Source organism: Mandrillus leucophaeus, unplaced genomic scaffold, assembly GCF_000951045.1.
Source record: "Mandrillus leucophaeus isolate KB7577 unplaced genomic scaffold, Mleu.le_1.0 Scaffold116, whole genome shotgun sequence".
Classification (NCBI taxonomy): Eukaryota; Metazoa; Chordata; class Mammalia; order Primates; family Cercopithecidae; genus Mandrillus; species Mandrillus leucophaeus.
In genome coordinates this window covers 5,162,844-5,181,164 of record NW_012099876.1, presented here as the reverse complement: position 1 = coordinate 5,181,164, position 18,321 = coordinate 5,162,844, and positions in this window count along the sequence as shown.

The following is an 18,321-nucleotide window of genomic DNA, read 5'->3' as shown; positions in this document are numbered from 1 at the left end:
TCCAGCCTGGTCACAGAGCAAGGAAGAGGAAGAGGAAGAGGAAGAAGAAGAAGAGGAAGAAGAAGAGGAAGAAGGAGGAGAAGGAGGAGGAGGAGAAGGAGGACGAGAAGGAGGAGGAAGAGGAAGAGGAAGAAGAAGAAGAGGAAGAAGAAGAGGAAGAAGAGGAAGAAGAGGAAGGAGGAGGAGGAGGAGGAGGAGGAAACAATTTGAAACATTTGACCATAGAGAACTTGGATATTAATTTTTAAAAGAATTACTTGTAGACAAGATAAATTTCCTGTACATTGAGCCATTTTGTACATTTAAAATAAGATTTCATTTATCCAAATCTAATGTATATGCAGCTTTTACAAAAATTATGTAACAAAAATTTCTTCTGGATCTTACAAAAATAAATTCACTTATATTTAACTTTAAGTCATAAAGTAAAGCTCCAATGGTTGCAAATGTAATAAAACTTGTTCCTGGTCCTAAATATGTTTGGAAAGCAAGAGAAAGCAAAAATAGTTTTACTCTGTTGTTTTTACAACTCGATATGAATTCAGAGAAATTTCTCATAGTTGGGTTCTGAAATAATGAATTCCTCATTATCTATAAATGTACAATATATCTGTTGAAGACCAGAGAGGACAAATGGATAAATACAAGGTTGAATAAAGCAATATGCTGGGCAGAGGTCCCACAAGAAGAAACCAAATGTCTGTTGCATCTGACAGAGCACAATTAGGCAGGAAAAGGCATTTCATTTGGGATATTCTTGAAAAATGCAATCTTTGCATTGCTTAGATTCATTAGAAATGTACCCACCCCATCCCCAAAAAAAGCATGAGAACAAACTGTGATCATGTTTTAGAAATGTTCCTTGAAGAAGCAGTCATTTAGATTGGAAAGAAGTCCTAAGTAGCACTTGGCCATTTGGTCCCGTGTGCATCAAAACACATAGAATCAGCTAAATTAAGAATATGAACTGTGTAGACTTATGTTTTTACCTCTGTGTGTAGTGTTTTTGTATGGGATGGGCATGGGGAGAAGGAGGGAGGATAGAAAATGAGCAAGGAGAAATTCTATTCCTAAAAGGAGATCGTCTAAGCAAAGCAAAGGAAAGAAAACAAGGTTGACATCCAAAGAAACACGTTAAGCATGTCAAAAGAAGTAATAAGATTGACTCTAAAAGTAGGAGAAATATAGAGTGTTTTGGAATTGGCTTTGCTTCTGTGAAGTGATATTTGTGTTAGAAAAAACCAGGCGAAAGTCATGAGAGTCAAAATTATTACATGTGAAAGGAAATGTGTAACAATGGGCTAAGAGCATTCAGGAGAAGGGAGGTTGGGTGGTTAATTTCAGGAAATAGAAGACATAAAAGAAAACATATGAGATATTTCAAAGAAAAGGAAATAATGTAGCTTCCAGCCAATGGAGATAAAAAGATTGACAAACCTCCCTTTTTTCACTTCTTAGTTTAGATTAAAACTTTGTCAATATTGCTTAGAATGGCCATCTTATATAAAATTTGTACTCACCCACCTATGTTCATTATACCCCATCCCATCCTAATTTTACCCCATAATACAACATATTCTCATATACTATATTAGTTACTCATTTATTTTGCATATTGAATGACACTATTCCCCTATCTACAGTATAAGCCCACTGAAAGCAAATAGATATTTGTTCAGTGATGTATCTCAAGCATCTAGAATTGTGCCTGGCACAGAGCAGGCACTGGAAATGCATTTGTTGAATGCATGAAAGAATAAAAAACACAATATTCGAAGAGGCAAGTTTGCACGCAGAACTTAAACTGTGAGATTCCCCATTATAAAATGGGTGCATTTGGTATTGACACAGAAAGGAAAGACGCCCAACATTACATCTGTTTTTAGAACCAAACTAGTTTATAGGATTTTGGCAAACATTAGAGAAAAATTGGAAAAAATAAAAATAAAAAACTGTCCTAGAGAAAGAAGAGTATGAGAAATGTGATTGAGTGCCGTGACAACTAGAGGCTGAATTTAGGAATTTGCCTTTGTGGTAGATGCTCCAAACTGCATAGATGTCTAATATTCCCCCAAATACAATGTGCTTGAGTATTCAACCTGTGATACGGCCTCATCAAATTCATGAAACTCCTGATAAACAACTTCCATTAATTGGTGTGGTAAAAATATAGTGACATTTAATCCTGGAAAAGTTTAGTTTTCATCTGTTGAGTTACTTCCTTAGGCTCCTTAAATCTTACAAGACTGCTAATATAAATATGTATTTAACACTGACATTAACACCACTTCTCAGTTATCAGCAACCAATATATCAGCGAAACAAGAATGTTAATACATGATCTCTGTAAACTGGAATGGAGGAATTTGATGTATATGTCATTCTTGTCTTCCAGAAGCTCAGGGCAGATATCCCACCCACATCTTCTCAACTTTCACAGAGTTCTTATTGTGAGAACCTACCTCTATCAGCTTAAGTATGTTCTCTGGTAGGAAGAGGTTGGCCTGTACACACTAGTAGTATCAAAGAGTTAGCTGCCCAGGTGAAGCCTTCACTAATAATGAACAAGAGTTGGAAGATAAATGTCCCATTTCCTTCCCCTTGGGTGGTACAATTTTAAGATGTGCACTGAAGATCATTCCACAAGTCCTTGTTGGTATTATGTGCCAATCATTGACAGTGGTAACCTTGGCAATGTACTTTGAATTGCTTGTCGGCCCTCCCCAGTCTCACTTGAACATTTTTCTACCAGTGCTTCCTGGAATCACATCTTTACACTTAAATCTTCCTCTCACGGTCTCATGGTCTGGAGAATCCCTACCTAAAGCTGTCTTATAGTCTATGTATGACGATAACACAATACATCTCAAAAGTGAACAACATCAGCATTTAAATGTTAGACTGTGTGTCAGGAGCTGACTGCCATAGAATAAGGAGATAAATTTGACTGAAGATGAGAGACATACTTTGGATTTTGGAGAGGAGGTGAGATATTTTGCCAGATTGTGAGAGATATAGTAGATTATCAGCTGGATATAAGAGGTGAGTGATACTAGGAATCAGGAAAAGAGTATAGAGTGTTTGTGAAACTGGGAGTTGGGTGAGAAGGGACAGTTTTTTTCCCCAGAACGAGTTTGATGAAAATTGGCCAGATACCTATCAGCAAGCAGAAGATGTCATCATAAAGTAAGACCAACCAGACGTTTAGAAAAAAATGGTCCCCCTACTCCTATGCCCTGGAGAAAGGTCTCTAAGAATCACAATTTGTATGCAGCAGATGCTGTTACCATCCCCATTTGGATTCCCTTTCCTGACTCCTGTGTCCATCCCTTTGCTTCTATTGGCTACTAATGGCTCTCAGCTGTCCAATTCTCTGAAGAAATATCCTTGGCCAAAAGGGAGTGTCCCTGCCTAAGAGATTGCACGTGCCCTGTTCACTGGCAGCCTACATTACAACTGATGACTAATTGACATGAATGACAAGAGGGTACAGAATGCTGGCCCCTAAGCCTCTGGGTCATACGATTTATGTTCTAGAGCTCCTCCTTCTGCTATAGAAGCAGGCAAAATGACACGTTTGATATCTTCCACTGCCTTACTCTGCTTCACTTATCGCCTTCTTACAAAAGCTCATCCTCGTTAAGTCATGTGCACCCAAATCTGTCTCAGGCTCTGCTTCCAGCAAAACTCATCCAAGACTCTATATGTACAACAGGAGTGGACCTTTTTCATAAGCTGACAGGGAGAGGCATTATGACCCATTTAGTCCTTCCCAGACCTTGATCAAGTCTCTGATAAAGATAAGTGAGGTCTTTCCAATTTCCTGAAGACACCCATTCAGTCACCCACAGACTTTCTCAGGATCTGCTGCAAATCTAAGCCAAATGCATCACCTAAAGTGGCCCCTTTCATTGAAGGGCCGGCAGGCCACTAACTGATGAGGTGGACGTGACCTCAGGCAGAAACAAACCTCCAATAATAGTAGCACAAAGACATTGGAACTGTCCTTCAGGCCAAACTGCTCCACCCATGCACAGTGGAAATAGTGAGCAGGTGACCTTCTGAGAGACCTAAAATTGGATCCTTCAGGAGACTTTGGAAGAAAGAACCATAACACTTTTTATATACCAAATCTTAGGATCAAGTGGAGGGACTGATGTGTGGGGGGCCCTTGTTCCAGATCCTGAGTGTATTGTCTGCAACCTCAGTTAAACTAAAAACAAAGCAAAACAAAGTGCAGTCCCGCCGTACCTAATACCCCCCAGATGACTTTAAATGGGATTATTAGCAGAACATGATGTTTTTCTTTCTTTCCTGTTTTTTTTTTCTTTTAAAGAGGCATTCTTTTTTTAACTCATTATGACATTGCAGGTCCTATTGCTACTATGTGGTGTAATGAGGGTCTCTCTCCTTCTGCCACCATGTGATTTGTGTTGAATGAACAAATGTTTCAACATTAGCCTAAGTAGACTTAAGCAGAAAGTTTATTTGTAGCTCAGATAGACGTGCATGTTTCCTTCATGCATTTCAAACCCAAAAGCGATGGTTTGGACCCCTGAGTGCTAGAACATATCTAGGACCTCAGCACAGAGCAATACACCAGTTTCTTACGAAGCAATCAAACAACAGTGTGATGTACCTCATGACCAAGCAATTCCTCTCTTAGGAATACACCCAGCAGAAATGCAGATATATGTTATCAAAAGACATATGAGTGGAGTGTTCATAGCAGCATGATTTGTAAGAGCCTCAAACTGGAAACTGCCCAAATGCTAATCAACATTAAATTGTGACATACACATACAATGAAGTACTATACACAATTAAGAATGAACAATCTCCGTTTCACATTGCCATGTGAATGAAATTTCAAAACATAATATCAATAGAAGACAAACACAAATATGCATAAAAATAGGCAAAATCTAGTCTGTAATATTGCAAGTCAGGATAATGGGAGTTTACCCTTTAGAGCGGGGGAGATGGTCACTAGAAGGGAGCATGCCAGGTGGCACCTGGAGGCACTGTTAATATTCTGTTTATTAGTTTGACTTGACTGCTGGTTACACGGACATATTCACTTTGGAAAAAATCATCAAACTGTATAGGTAAAATTTTTGCACCTCTCTGCATGTTATTCTTCAGAAAAAGATGTAAGAGAATAAGCTTACTCAACTGAACTGAATCATCTATTATTTGGGGTCGTTCAGATTTATCTTTCTTCCATGAATGTCACTACTGAAATGCTAAGAGATTAAACCAAGTATGGAGTATTAACAGGAAGCCTCTTTTAGTCCACATTGAGAAACACTGGTGAACCAACGTAAATTATCTTGATACATGAAATTCAGGACAAAATATAACATTGGTTATATTTCAGTTTTTGGCTTTTGTTTCCAGGGAGAACTTTACCTTGTTAGGTGTTTTAGAAATATAAGAAAATTCTTTAAATTATATTAAATTATAGAGTTTTATATTGAGGGTGGACTTGGAGAATAAATACAGTCCATGCATTTTACAGATAAGAAAACTGACTTCAAGAGGTTAAATAATTGGCCCAAGGTCACATGTGTGGTTAGTAGCAGCCCTGGGAGGAGGTCCAAGGTCCTGATTTCTTTTTCTGGAGACCACACAGCCTCCTTATTTTCTAAGAAAGTCCATGAATACATTTAAATCGTCTGCTACAGAATTTTTAAAGATCAACTCATTTAGTCCTGTTGGTACAATGCATAGGCTGTGAACTGGCTCTACTTCCTCAGCTACAATCTGTCAACAATCAACAAGTCCATAGACTGGCATTTCTGCTTCAACTTAATGGTTGACTTTAATTAATGCATTGTTTTTGTGCTCATGAAAACTGGTTAGCTCACACGAACAGCTTTAAAATCAAAATATATTCTCAGAAACAAAGACAATGGAAGCCCTCAGGGTCACATTTTCAAAAGCAATAACTTTTGTCCATCCCTTGAGGGAGTCATGAAGTCCTTGGGACAAATCTATCCTAATTGTCTTAAGTTTACCACAGAGCTTCCCAACCCTGGCTCTTTTTCAGTGCTGTCTGTAGGGGTTTTACGCACCATGATGCTATGGCTCCATCCCAGACCTCCCAAGTCAGATTCTCTGGGGAAAGGGTCTGGACATCTGATGCTTTAAAAGCCCACGGGTGATTCTGATGTAGCCCTGGTAGGAATGCCTGGTCCTTTACACCTCTGTGACACGGCTCTTATCATCCTCTCCATGATCCTTCAGATATGTGGAGATTTAGTAAATAAAGCAGTAACTTGCAAATGGTTGTCTTAACTACACCAAACCTGAGGGTCTATTCTTTCTCAAAGTGTCATTGATTACATGCCACAAGTTGGTATATTGCCCACTTTAATGGCTACATATATGCAGCCAACAAACAATTAGTTTTATATTCATGGGTGCTGTAAATTTCTTAAAGAGCAATTAAACTATACACGTTTCAGGGACCAGGGGAGGTCACAGAAGCATTGGTAAAGATTACACATACATTAAAAAGAAAGAAAATCAAAGCTGGATATGAGAAAGGTCAAATAGGAGTCAGAGACTCAGTCAAGGTTCTGAGTCCAAAGTCAGAGACAGTTGGGAGGCAAGGCGAAGGCTGCATAAATGAAATAAGAATAAAGTGTCAAACCAAAACTCATCTTATTTGAATTTTTGTTACAAAATAGAACAATTCTACAGTCACATTCTACCTTATATGATGCACATCACTATAAAATAATTTGAGCTCTGTAAACAAGGACCTAAGAGCTATAAAGAGATATATTTTGAGAGACATAAAGTACTGACATTATCAAGCATTGGTAATTAACTAATTATTGGGGCCAGGCGCTGTGGCTTACGCCTGTAATCCCAGCACTTTGGGAGGCCAAGGTGGGTGATCGCCTGAGGTCAGGAGTTTGAGATCAGCCTGGTCAACTTGATGAAACCCTGTCTCTACTGAAAATACAAAAAATTAGCCAGGCATGGTAGTGCATGTCTGTAACCCCAGCCACAGCTACTTGGGAGGCAGATGCAGGAGAATTGCTTGAACCTGGGAGGCAGAGGTTGCAATGAGCCAAGATTGTGCCACTGCACTCTAGCCTGGGCAACAAGAGCAAAACTCCGTCTCAAAATAATAATAATAATAATAATAATAATTAACTAATTATGGACCCTTTTTAGTTAGTTCATTAATTGATTAATTCATATGTATTGTATCTACTATGCAGTAGTTATTACTATCACAGGTTTTTGAAAAGATCCTGTCCTATGAGCTTATATTTAGTCAGAAAACAGATAAATAAATAGATACCATAATATGCTGCTGAGATATAATTCAAAGACGAGGGCTATGGATGTCCAGACCTAGTCGTGTGAAGTAACTCTTGAGGTAAATCTTAAAGGATAAGCAGGAAAAGGTAGAAAAACAAAGGAAAGAGTTGCAGAGAGAAAGAAAAAGGTCACATTTATACAAAGGCAGAAGGCACCAAACCACAGAATGGGAAAGATGCTTCTGTGTTTATAAAATTTAAAAAGTTCAGCTGGGCATGGTGGCTCATGCCTGTAATCCCGGCCCTTTGGGAGGTCAAGGCAGGAGAATCACTTGAGGTCAGGAGTTTGAGACCAGCCTGGCCAACATGATGAAACTCCATCTCTACTAAACATACAAAAAATTAGCTGGCATGGTGGCGCACTCCTGTAATCCCAGCTACTCAGGAGGCTGAGGCAGGAGAATCACTTGAACCCAAGAGGCAGATGTTGCAGTGAGCCGAGATCACATCACTGTACTCTAGCCTGGGTGACAGAGCGACACTCTGTTTCCAAAACAAACAAACAAACAAAAAACAGAAATTTTAAAAACTCAATACGGTATGAACACAGAGCTCATGAATCTAGGAAAATCCTGTCTTCTTAGCTCACAAGTTCCCATTGCATTCTATCTCTCATCTACTCAACTTATATATGTATCTTATGAGTTCCTGGAGGACAGGACTCTAATCACACAAGCATATCCTCTGGTCTACCAGCATCTCATACATACTTCTGATTGAATGAATTTCTTCCAGATCTAGCCTATTGTATGTGAGAAAACTGAAGTTCAGGGAATTAAGGGGGACAGTCTAAGATCACACACTATTTAGTGGCTGAACCAAATAATAAAACAGGATCTGGGGAGCCACTGTTTGCCTACACAGCAGCCTCCATGCAAGTCCTGAGTTAAAGGAGTCTTTGCAGCTTCCGGTGAATGTATCCATATAATGTTAAGAATGGAAAGCTTGTTTGAATCCTAATTTCCTAAAGTAGGTATTGGCTGCTGGGATTATAAATTAATCATAGAGAATGAGTCTGAACCAATGACTCAGTAATTCAGGATTATTATAATAACAACTAAACTCATTTGTAAAACTGTTCACTTTTTCCTAGTATACAAATAAGTAATACTTTAAAAAAATTGTAACTTTACATTTTATAAGCATAATTAAATACATAATTAAAGCAGATTACAATGGGAAAAAATGGATCTTCACCCATCCTTAAAGTAATGAATTATTATCCATTGAGTTCTAAGAATTTATCAAAGACAGAAAAAGAAAGGGATTCAAAATCTTGGGTAAATATTCTTATAAAACCATGAAGACAGAATCAATAATGTCCTACCAACCCTCAAATCTAACACCCAGATATTAATGATATATTTCTCTCAGATCCATGTTGTCATAGAAACAACACTTTTCAAGAAATACCATCTGCCAAAGAGGGAAGCTGGTAGTAATTTTCAATCAGTGCTTAAAATTTTCAGTGTTGAGGCTTAGTACTTTTCCTCTCTGTTCTGCATCTGGTATGCATAGCTCTATTATTTACAACTGACCTCTTCCCCAGTTTTTTTTTTAATTGGTTTATAACAAAACCTTTCATCATGATCATTTACCTGGACTCCATTGCTGGACCAACCCCTGTGGCCTTGCCCTGGTTACTCAAAGTCTAACACAATTCACGTGAACAGGCACTTCGTGAGTGCTGGCTATACCCTCAGCTCTTTGCTTATTCTGGGACTGTGGGGGATGCTCAATGAGCTCTTCAGAGCACCTAGTATCTGTGAATTTAAAGGAATGAAAGGGCAGTACAGAGGTGCAAAGTAGGAACCTGTGTGCAGAGTGATGATGAAGGCTGACAAGGAGTAGAGGTCAGTTGCAGAGGAGTTGTTATTAATATTTATCTGGTCCTTGAATATTCAGTAGGATTTCAAGTAGAGTGCCTTGAATGCTCCACACATGTGTTTGGATTGTTTCTATAAGCCATGGGGAACCATTAATAATAACTAAGCAGAATTATTTAAGGGAACAGCTCTGGCAGCAGAGCTGATGGAGGAGTGAGGGTGAAAGGCAGAGAGAAACATTAAGAGGTTCCGTAGGAGATACAGCAGCAGCTGCTGCATCACCTGGGAGTTTGTTAAAAATACAGAATTTCAGGCCCCATCCCAGACCTACTAACCTAGAATCTCCTGTTTCAGTCAAATCCCTGAAAGAGTAAAGTATGCAAGACACTGGTCTAACAGAAAATGTTGCATATTCCCATCTTGGCAAGGTTATGGACCATAACTCTGAGCAACGCTGGATTTCAGAGAGCTAGACCTGTCCCAAAACTTTGAGTGAAGAGCAAAGGAAATGTGAAATTATTAATAATATGCAGGATGGGGGCACACTCTGGAAGTGGGGGATAATGCAAAGGCTGAAGGACCTCAAGTACAGGTGGGAAATAAGAATTTGCTAAGAAATGAAAGGGCCATGAAAGTGAGTAGAAGGGATAAAGTTATGGCTGGAGTTAGGGCATCTGAAGAAACTGCAGAAGGCAGCTGAGAGGGCAAAGGAATCTCATATGGAACAGCTGCCAAGAGGCTTTGAGTAAGAGGTGGATCCATGTGGGAGCAGGAGGTGGGGATATGAGGACACTGGTTTGCACTAGATGCCAAGTAGTTTCAACTTGGTGGACAAAAAGGAGGCAATTTCAGAGTCACAACAGAGGGATGGTCTATAAGTTTGAGTGGCAAATTGTATGCACAGACGGAGGAAGAAGGAGATTCTGAAAATGACACCTATTTTTCCAACCTGGCTAATTGCAGAGAGGCAATGCCATCTACATATGAAATTAAATGCATGGAACACAGAAAATCTTATATCACTGATAAGCAAAACTCTAGAATATTTTGTTCAGAAAGTACACACAATCTACACCTGGTGACTTTAGTGTCACTGAAGTGTCACACCTTTAAGAATGAGTAAAAATATCTAATTTGTATTGAGTATTGGTAAAGAACATGATTTAAAATGCTTAAAATGCCCATTATAAACCTCATAACTCCATGAAGCAGGCTCGGTTATTACACTCATTTTACAGGTAAGGAAACTGAGGCATAGAAGGGCTACTTAACTTGCCAAAGGCAAAAATTAGTGTTAACATCAATATTTGGACTTGGTTAGTGGTATCACAGCCAATAATCATCATCACTATGCTAGGCGGCGTCCCCTTCCTCCCTGACATCTTCATCCTATTATTTAACCTACAGGCCATTTCTAAGGTCAAACAGGTACCAAGTTTTATATACCAAAAAAATCTGGGTATAAAGATTGTGGAGTTCCTCGGAAGATGGTGTGTCTCTAAATCCCAGAAATTACTTTTCTGAATGGAAAAACATTAAAGGGAAATATGTTTTAGAAAGAGTAAGATGGCTGTGTAAATTAGGATAGAATCAGTTCCTGATTATCTGCATTTATTGATGATAGTGTCGGCAGAAACCACTGAAATCCCCTAATATCCCTCAAACTTTAACAGCCATGTCAATGACTGATTTCTCCATACTCTCTAATCTAGATCCCAGGTATTTTCAGAGTAGCCTCATGAAAAGGGGAAAAAGTAAAGTATGTTGAGAAACTAAGGCTAGATTAATAAAAATGTTGGGTAACTACTAGGCACGTTACTTGGATGCAACCTTCCTGAAGTTCAGATCCATCTTCATTTTCCCTACATTCCAACCATATATCAATGGCAAACCACTTATAGCTTATCCGTCAGTTCTCCTATCTGCAAATTGGGGTCAGTAACAGCATTTACTTGTAAGTATTGTTGGAGGGAACTAAATGTCATAATTAATGAGGGGCACATAGTAAACACCCAATAATACGATAATCATCAGGTCAGTCATCAAGACCAATACATAAAAATTAAATTGAAAATGACTACTCCTCTTTTACAAACTGTCCGCCAGACTGCAGCATATCTGTCTCAGTCTCAATCTCTCTTAATTGTGGGTTGAAAGATGAAGCCCAGGTTGGCAGGAAAAAACTCCTTTCATTTTTCTTTAAATGAGCTCCAGAGGTCTTTTTTCCTCGGCCACTGTTATTTACTCTGGCACTCAAAGTTAGCAGCAAGAACTATTAGCAAAAAACCCCCAAATCACATGGATATCAATAGAATAAAACCTTCCAAGATTCCATATCCTGCTTATGCCTCAAATCCAGAAACATCACTGACCTCCTTTTAGCACTGACTGATGACAATGCAGATATTTCAGGCTGCAGTTCCTTGCACACTACGGCCTGTCTGAGTTTGTTTTGCCTCTGGACTATTTTTGCTCACATGGTTGCTCTCAGCCGCAGACACTCAAATGGAAACCAGAGTGATCCAAATGTTTGGGAGGAACCTATAAACAAATGTAGGAAGAAGCATCTCGTCTGACCACGGCGCCCACAGCAGTTTCTGTAGACAGAATATAAGGAGCTGGAAATCCAGCCCCTTCCAGTTAAGAACTTGCCTTAAATCTTTCTTAGGTATTTTGATATTTCACACTAGGATGGAAGGATGGAAACTGAGAGGAGCAGGTTGGGAAGAGCTTATTAACATGGTAAGTGCGTGTGAGAGTGTGTTCCTAAAGTTTTTTTTTTTTTTTTTTTTTGGCGGGAAAAGGTGGCCTGGAAGGGCTAGATGCCTGCCATCCTTTGCTTGGACAGAAAATACAGGACCAGGCATAGTGGCTCACACCTGTAATCCTAGTGCTTAGGGAGGCTGAAGTGGGATGACTGCTTGAGGCCAGGAATTAGAGACCAGCCTGGGCACCAGAGTGAGATCCTATCTCTACAAAAAATGAAAAAATTATGCTAGCATGGCCGCACACGCCTAAAGTCACAGCAACTCAGGAGGCTGAGGTGGGAAGGTTGCTTGAGCCCAAGAGTTCCAGTTTGCAGTGAGCTATGATCATGCCACTGAAAATAAAACAAAACAAAACAAAGGAAGAAAATACAAATAGGGTATTTTTTGAAACTAAAAGGCAACCCCTTCCCCCACAAAAAAGAAAAACAGACAGAAACAGGTCTTTAGGTTTAGAAACTTCCAGAAAAACCTCAGACTAAATTCAGGTGTCTTGCTTAAAATAGACTCTAAACATTATGTGAGTGATATTTATTTGGAGATCATTAAGGACCCCCAAAGCCACCTTGCAAATATCCAGACACCATTAACTTAAACAGAATGCCTTAATTCTGTAGAGCTCAGAAATGTGGGAATAGACATGATGCAAGGCCTTGGAAACTTCTATCGTTTCTCTCAAAGTACTTGGCTCTTTCTTCTCTCCTCCCTGCTCCACTTTTTATTGGACCATAGTCAGTCAAGAAAGTGGTGCAAAATAAGGAAAGGAGGTGGCCCCAACCATGAGGCTGCTCTGGCAAAGTCCTCTAATTGGAGCATAAACCGAACCTACCAGTAGCTTCATTCATCCAGTCTTGGTTCATATCAACTCATTGGCATATTGTCATCGTTGAAGGATTTCCAACCTCAAACCTCCAACGCTTGCACCCTAGAGAGAAATAGAACAGACAGTGTTATCTGGGACCCTGCTATCCTTGATCAGAATGTTAGGCCACTGGATCTAAACAGATAAAAATAAAAAGGCAAAAAAAATCCCACACAAAAACAGTAAAAAAACTAGAAGGAATCCTTGCTTTCACAAATGGCCAAATCTTTAAACGTGTGTCTATTAAATACATCTTTTAAGACTAAAAAATGACGTGCAGCCTGCCAAAACAAAATCAGGTTATAGAACATTTTCACCTTCCAACAAATTGCTTGTTTTCCCATCCGAACAATAACCTTATTGTTTGCACTAAAGTACAGTACATGACTAGTCATGTTAGGAAGTGAATGAATTGTTGTGCTGTCAACATGATTTTTTTTTCCCACATACCTATTATATCTAGGAATTCCTTCCAAAGTTAGAAACTTTGAAGAAAATGCACACTGCTTTCATCTGCTTGTATTATTTAGAGTTATATTGACATTTAGATTAGAGCTGCTTAGTAATGTGAATTTTATTACTATTATTATTATTACTATTATTTGCACAGGTTTCTGAATATACATTCTTGAACCCTTGTCAAAGTCTGATGAGAATTTGGGTTTATAGTACCTTGCATGTTTTATTTAAGCCCGGGCTGTAACCTTCCGTAAAACTTCAATTTACTTACTGGTACAGGAGTATATGAAGACATCATAAAGGCTTACACCTGAAATGAGGCACTCCTTTCCATCCCTTTCCTTTCTGATTGAACTTAGTAACTCAGGAGTCTACTGACAAAGAAGAGGAGGTATAAGACATCCAGCTGGGTCTGATCTGGATGATCCTAGCTTTTCAATTAACCTGGAAGAAATGGAAACAAATCAAATATTTTAATTGTAAATCAGGACGAAAAGTTCTGTTACTAACATGTAGAGCTCAGATATTAATTCAACAATCTGTCAAGCATGGCAAACAAAAGCATTCATATCTTCCTACTCTGTTTGTTGATGGCTGTAAATAACAAGTCAGAGAGTCATAGAAACTTGGACATGCAGTTAGGTGAAATAAGTTCCATTCAGCATTCATTTCCAAACTCAGCCAATCTCATGACCACACTAATGAACACCTAAACACCCTCACATGTCCCACTTAAGATGTCCATAAAACTCTTACCATATGGACCAACCAGCCTTCAGCATGCACCCTTCATTTTAATCTGCTTTTTATTCTCTATTCCTCCTTGTCTTTCTTTAAGTTTCAAAGGGATAATGCAGTATGAAAAATAAATTTACCCTTAGGTTCTTGGTATGCTCAGAGTTCTAAGGCTAGATCAGATTTGCATTAAGACTGCAACATACATGCATCAATATGTTTTCTTGAACCCCTGCCGAAATCTACACACAACAGATGAGTAATGAGTCTTGGAGAAAAGTAAAATCTGTCAATCTGATTATTTTCTCTCTTGGGTGAGACACAGGAATGCATAAAACCTAAATATTGCTCCTCACCTCACTCTCCCATCCCTCCAACAGGCCAGCCCTGGCATGTTCTCCTAGCAAAGGCAGAAGCACATAGTTAAAAGCAGAAACATAGAAGTGAAGTTGGTTTTCAAGCCTCTGCATGCATTCCATCTGCTAATATCTCATTGGCCAAAACTAGTCACATGGCCACAGTCAGAATCAAGGGGTAGACAAATAGGCTCCACCATCCTTTTTTGTCAGAGTTGTGAACGCAGCAAGGGGAAAATAATTGGAGTCCTTAGTGCAATGAATCCACCACAGTCATTGATGTATTCACAATCACAGGTAATAGAAAGACCCAGGGATAGTTTGAGTCAGAGACAAAACTAGCACTCAGATCTCCAGAATTCTGGTTTGCTCCTCGTTTCCTGACATCCCACTGCCTTTTTTGATTAAAGAACAATGAAATGACTCATAAAAATGTCCCATAATCAATTTCAATATTATCAAATATGACTCATACTCTCTAAAATAGTGCCTAAGAATACTGTATCTATTAAGTAAATGTAGAGAGCTTTGAACCAAACTTAAAAATCTCTATTCTTAGTAAGATTTTATATCATTAGAGGTCATAATGCAAGCCAGGCAAGTATTAGACAAGGAAAAGCCTAAACTCTGATGGCTGGAGACATTTACAATCTATTTAGAGTTGCCAGATTAAGCAAATAAAAATACAAGGTGCCCAGTTAAATCTGAATTTCATACACAAAGAATATTTTTGTCCTGCATATTTCTAGGGATACACTTATACTAAAAAACCCTTATTTATCTGAAATTTAATTGTAACTGGTCATCCTCTATTTTATCTGACAACCCTAAATCTACCACAAACCATCAATAACAAGGAGTTATATTCTTGAAGATTTTTTCAAGGAGAATTACTGTAAGTATTCAGAATAAAGACACTAATTTATAATGAAAAGTATTGTTGAATTTGGCATATAAGTTAATGTTTTCCAAAACAAACTTTTCCATAAAGTTATATTAATAAAGCACAGTAGGATTTCATATTTCATATGCATATATGACAATTAATTTCACCATAGGGAGTGAAGGAATAGAAATTGAACCTTATAAGTGTTCATGTAGTCATTAATGTTCTGGGGCTACTCTGTGCCTTTGATGGACTTGACAGTGAAAACACAGCAGGAACCCTTGATTCCACAAGCCACTGTGGAAAAGTCTATCCCGCAGAGTAGATGTGATAAGAGGATATAGATTTTATAGCCCTAACAATTTATTCTCAGTGTCTTTCAAAGTGTTCACTGGCAAGAAAACAGTACTTGTGGATTCAATTCTATACACCCACCTCTTAAGAACCCCAGCCACAATGCCCATGACCACCATATCGGAGCTCATTGTTTGAAGGTAAGAAGCAAATGGATGTCTGGGAGAATCCCAAATTGTAAAAACAATTAATAAATAAATTAAAATTTAAAATAAAAAATTAAGTTGATGCAAGAGATGTGTGTTGCTATGAGTTGATAGACAAGATGAAGAGTTAATATTTGTCTGCTTTTGTAACAGTTGTCAGTGGGAAGGAATTAAAAAAAAAAATCATCAACAAAAAAACCTCCTCCTCAAACTGGCCAAGCTATCTGTTAAACCTGATTTCCATTAAATGTTTGTTAATTCAATTTATAAAAGCCAAAGCCCAATGGCCACTGTCTGTGCACACAATAGAGGCTGTATGTGTACAGGCTGGCATTCTGCCAGTATATAGTGTCCTATGGACTGGTATCTTGCATGTAAACATCGTTCAAATCTCTAATAATCAAAAATTTTTAAAAAAATAGTTTTATGGCTCCAATAGTCTTATAATGCAAAACAAATATTGAATTTCCTGTGCTCAGTTCCTGTGTTCAGGCTGTGGACCTTCTTGTTGGCAACTGAATGTAAGTGGGGGTTTGTTTTACCATTTCATTAGGTCAAAGTTTTCACTTCCACTAGGAAGGCAAAGGAAGTTGCCTTTGCGGGAGAATCAACTCCATGTTATAAGTTTTATTGTCACTGGACTAGAGCATTACATTTAGTAAAATTTCTCATATTACAGGATCTGACTTTGAAGTTAAATGTTGAATATGTATAACTTTTACACATAAGTATCTAATGGATATGTCGTGTATTATTTATAAATGTGCTATAATTGTACACAAAGAAATGTAAAAATAGTGGTAAATAATAACTGGTATAAGTTACATAATAAACCATATTCCAATACAAACATTGATTATTATAATTATTAATATATACTATAAGAAAAACATAGAAGGGAGAGGTAAAAGTGAAAATATTCACTTTTTTCCTGACTTCCATTTACTCCATACATATTTGCTACACAACCTTTCTCCCTTCCCACTTCACCAGTATCAGACAATGAAAGTAGTTGATATTGGTTCTCTCACTCTGCTAGTCGGGAAGTCTAATTGAACATCTTCTAGGTGCTAGATATGTTAGATAGTGTGGATGATATAAAGCAAGTGTCAGACATGTCTCTGGTCTCCAGATGATTACTACCCACTTATAATGTCCCCACAATGGCTCTGCCTTGGGATTTTGTCACTTATATAAAGCCTTTTCCTCATCAGCATAGTGACCCATGGTCAATGTGCATCTCATTGGGTGGCTATGGTGAGAATGGCTAAGACAGAGGGCAATCTCACTGATCTTTCTTCTTCAATAATTATTTATCAAGTATTCACCATGCCCCATTGCATATGTCAATATTTGTTCTCGAGTGTGTATGGGGGCAGGGGATGTGTTTGTACATGTATAAGAAAGACAGAGAGACTGAGACTGACTGTATTTGTCAGTTTAACTTAAATTTCTCCAACCTGAAAGGATCAATGCAGCACTTCAAATGGTCCACAACTGAGTACTTTCTCCATCAAATAAAGGAGGCAATTAAGATATTTAAAATCAGAATAAATGTTTGAGATAATGTGGAAAAAACAATAGGTTAATTGACTGTTGCTGTTGATTGTTTTGTTTAGTTTTGCTTCCCAGTGTTAACTGTTCCCAGTGTTAACTGTTGTCATGATATTCGGTGGATGTCATTTAATTCCTAGTCCAGGACATCACTAAGGCATGGGGATAATGCAGTTTGTTGGTGAAAAATTATCTGTATGCAATACTCATGTGGACTTTATTCCTATTAAAATAATATGCTTTGTTTAGCCAATGAATTGAAATTTTTAGAAAATTCCTTTGTGCTAAAGTCATCCCTGTATTTTATTTCAAGACAAATCCAAATACCTTATAACCAAACAGAAGCATTCAGTTAGCACTTTGTCAAACTCTGGCATATTGATTTCTTAAAACAAACGTGTTTTCTTTTGCTTTCTTACACATACCTTTTACTTAGTTATTATTCATCCAACTACTTTGCCTTTTGAACAAATGGCAAAGTCAAGAGGCTGTAACAAATGAGACAATTCAGGAATACTATATGGAGTTGTGCTCTAGGAGGATAATTGTGGATTTGGGATCTAAAGACCAAGTTTCAGTGTCAGTTCTGTGTCTTCCTTGATTGGCATTGGGCAGGTCATTCAATGTCTTCTGGGCCTCAATCCTCAGCCTTTAAGGTAAAGATGATGCTTATAGTGCTTTGGGGAAGGTTGAATAAGAGAAGGTATGCAAAAACACTTCACAGGATATGTAAAGGCGGAGAAATACAGTGATACGGTTTCTGGGACTCTGCGTAAAGGAGCAGAGCTACCCAGAAGTCCTCAGAAAAATAATCTTTGTTCTCTTTTGACCTCTACATCACCTTGCCTTATAGCAGCTCCAAGTTTTACATGCTGAACCCTCAAGAAGAACCTCCTGAATCAACCACAGTAATATTGAAGAGTATTCAATATTTTCTTAAATAGTAAGAAGATATCAATGGATGAGATAATTTAAGTCAATAATAAAAAATCATTAATAACTTATCCTCTATCAACTTAAAGCTATAATATTGTAATG